The 3,730-nt window shown below is 38.6% G+C and overlaps 1 long non-coding RNA gene across 1 annotated transcript; it reads right to left on the bottom strand.

Moving 5' to 3' along the window:
- Window positions 1-1,364: 1,364 nt before the first annotated feature.
- Window positions 1,365-3,076, bottom strand: LOC107213653. The gene is made up of 2 exons (XR_001524776.3): window positions 2,626-3,076; window positions 1,365-1,475 (listed from the first exon to the last, which is right to left on the bottom strand). It is a non-coding gene; the product is annotated as an uncharacterized LOC107213653 (long non-coding RNA).
- Between the last annotated feature and the right edge of the window lie 654 nt (window positions 3,077-3,730).

Here is a 3,730-nt window from a genome sequence, read left to right as displayed (position 1 = left end):
AGGTATCTCGGGAAAACAGGGCTTCATCATGTGACAGTTACTTCAAAAGACTCAGAACCTTCCTCAGAAAGTTTTCCCAGTTTTTTTATTGCTGAGGATGGTGCCATATAGGTTGGAATATCCCTCTGGTCATTTGGGTCCCAGCTGTGTCCCCTCCCAGCTTCTTGTGTACCCTGAGCTACCCCGCTAGTGGGGTGAGAAGCAGAAAAAACCTTAAGGCTGTGTAAACACTCAGCAATATTAAAAATATCCCAGTGTTATCAACACAGTTTCCAGAACAAATCCAAAGAAACACTATAGTAACTAATGTGAAGATATTAACTCTAACTTAACACCAGTACAAAAAGACAAAAGTCAAAAAATAGTCGCAACAAAGGAAATTCAAACTGCACGTTAGGAAGCTGAATGTTTAACTGCAATGACAGCTGTTAAGTAACAAACACAGGAAATGTGGAATCTCCACACTTGGAGATATGTAAAACTTGACTGAAAAAGCTGTGAATGCTCTTATTTAAGGTTTTAAGCTACCCTTCCTTCAAGCAGGAGCTTGGTTATAAACAATCACTAGATAATCCTTCCAAACTTTTTAAATTTTTTTCCTGTGATTCTGTGATCTTTCGCCACACATAATACTTGAAATTACAAGCCTTTAAAATGTGAGAGACTCACGTCCAGTAGTCAGTCTTTTTCTTGTCTGAAAAATGTTTGTGTCATGCTAGACTAAGTTCAAAGTTACCAGTTTTCTTCCACTAAGAACGTAAATGAATTTGCACCTATCAAGTCAATTGGTTAGACTAATCAAAATAGTCCTCAAGTGTATGTGGTAGACTTGTGTTATGGATAATTGTACCACATCTGGCTGAGATGGAGTTCATTTTACCACAGCAGCCCTTACAGTGCTGTGCTTGGTGCTTTGTGTTGGTAGTAAAGGTGTGGGTAACCCCCAGTGCACTGGCTACCGCTGAGCAGTGCTGGCACAGCATCAGTGCTGTCTCCCCAGAATTCTGCACCCTACCTGTAGGATGGAGGTGGGCAGAATCCTGGGAGGAGACACAACTAGTACAATTGATACAAAGTTGAAAAAGGGATATTCCACATGAAGTCAGCTCTGATATAAAAGCTAAGAAAAGGAGGAGGAAAGGGGTGCATTTGTTATTTTGCTATTTACAATGTTTGCCTTCCTGAGCAACCATTATGAATGCTGAAGCTCTGCTTCCCGGGAAGTGGCCAGGCATTGTTGCTGATAATAGAATAAAATCTCTTTTTTCTTTTTTCTTTTTTTTTTCCACATTGCTTTAATGTACACAACCTTTTCCTTTCTCTTTATAATAAACTTCCTTATCTCAGAATTGGTTTCCATCTTACTTTCCTGTCCAGCTGAGAAGAGGGAGTGACAGTGTCTTGGTGGACATCTGGCATTCAGACAAGGTCAGTCCTCTACCATAATATCTCTTCTACTTCTCAGCATAATCAATCTGTAAACACAGACACAGAGAGTTGTCTCCTGATAAAGGTATGAATTAGGAGATCTTAATTCCTATCTCTATAGTAAATTAAACTGTACTTATCAAATGAAATTTTGAATTTGGTTCAAAATACTGAAGAAATTTTATCACAAATTGCTTCACAGACATATGCTCCAAATCCTTCCTCTTTTCAATCACAATAATACTATACCCTTAGCATTTTCTCACAAAATATGACTTGATATTTCATCTATGTTCTTCACTGTATCCAGTGCAATTAATTTCTTTCTAGTCTCTGCTCCAAATAATGCAGAAAAGAGGCCAGGTTAACACCTGTTTCGATGTAATCTATGCTTTAACTTTGGTCTTAACATTTACTGCTTTCTCTCTCTTTCCCCCCAAACAGTATTCAAGCTGTGTCCATAAACCAAAAAACCAATTAAAAGACTCTTTGCTCATTACCTAAATCTCAGATTTTAGTTCTTTAATTAAATGCTAAGCAGTTGTGGCTGTTAAATAGACATATTTCTTTGGAGGATGACTCATTTCTCTAATGGCTGCAAGATGACTATTTAGCAATGTATTAATAACTAATTATGAACATAAATAATTGTGTCAAGTTGATATTTGAAAATTATTTTGAATGACAAGACATTGATTAGATTGCCCAGAGACTAGAAAAAGCGAATACATAAATTCTGAATGTCAAATAATTTAAAAAACAACAAACCAAAACATCGAAATTTTTCTATACTTAAAAGTCTTTTGAATTTAAAACAAAATTTCCATTGAAGGTGCAGAATATTCTGAATACAAAGATTGTTTAAAATACATTTAAATTGATTGAAACAAAGAACTTCCCCTGAAAAAAATTATTGCAATTTCAGCTGTCTAGAACCTGTCTCTATAGTTATATATTATTACTTCTATTCCTTTTAAGCATTGGCAAAATAGTTAAGAAATGGGACTTTCCCTCCTGGGAATGCTAGGGCAAAAATGTAATTTTCTCATGACAGTGCTTCAATGTTTAGAAAAAAACACAACAGAACTCTTTAACCATTTAATGGAATGAAACATTTGACTACACAATCAGGGTATAAATTTGTGCCTTATTCTTTGATTAGGGACAGATTGAGCCACCATGGCCCGAATGACTTACCTAGCTGTTCATTTTGTAAGGGGAAAGTGCTGACTTTGGCTGGGATGGAGCTCACTTTCTTTTAACAGTCTGCAGGAGACTGGAGGAGAGGCTGGGGAACAGTGGGAGCTCAGCCATAGGTGGGACAGCGCTCTGCTCACCCCGACACCCTTGAGCCTTCTCCGCTGTGCTGTGAGGTGTGAGAGCATTGGAAAAGTCAGTGCTGAGCACCACTGCAATGGGGGTGGTCAGCTGCAAGGGCCAGCTGGGAATGTTCTGGCTTGTGCAGGCACGAGACTGGCACTGAAATCAGCATAAGCTTGTGCTACGAGGTGCTCTCCAATACCCTGGATTCAAAAGCTACTGAGAACACACTGCTGTGTGAGAAAGGTGATGGCTACCTTTCCCTCTCCTTCTTCTTCTTTTTCTTCTTCTTTTTCCTTTTTCTTTTTCTTTTTCTCTTTTTCTTTTTCTTTTTCTTTTTCTTTTCTTCTCTTTTTTTTTCTTTTTCTTTTCTTCTCTTTCTTTTCTTCGCTTTTTCTTCTCAAAATACACTGTAAGCTGGACCACGAAACATTCCAATCAATGGCTTGTTTAATCCCTTGTTGTGTCTGCACAAGTTAAAGTTTGCTAAGTTAAACTTTGCCAAGTGACTTATTCCATTGGAATGTTCCAAAATTTTTAAGTAATACTGGTTTTTTTGAACCTCCTGACAGTTTTGTTGTTTCTCCTATGTACTGCCCAGGATCGATGCAACTACCTTCCCCTGAACCCACCAAGCAGACTGGGGCATTACACAGCCCATATAGTGCTGTGTTTTAAATTTGTGACCACAACTGTTTTGACAGCAATGTTTCAACTTTTCCTGAGTGGTGCTTATGCAGCACCATGGTTTTGTCTGTTCCCTACTCTGGCCAATCAATCAATGAGTGGCCAGGGGTAGCACAAGAGCTGTGAAGGGACACAGCTGGGAGAGCTGACTAAACGTGACCAAAGCGATATTCCATGCAATGAAACCCCATGCTCAGCAGTAACTGTGGGAATTTTCCCAAGGTAGCCAATGCTCATATACTGTCTGGGCATTGATCTCCTAGTGATGAGTGATTCTTCTTGCATTACTTGATGA

The sequence above is a fragment of the Parus major genome, chromosome 1 (genome assembly GCF_001522545.3).
Source record: "Parus major isolate Abel chromosome 1, Parus_major1.1, whole genome shotgun sequence".
NCBI classification, from domain to species: Eukaryota; Metazoa; Chordata; class Aves; order Passeriformes; family Paridae; genus Parus; species Parus major.
This window is presented reverse-complemented; position numbering and strand designations above follow the sequence as displayed.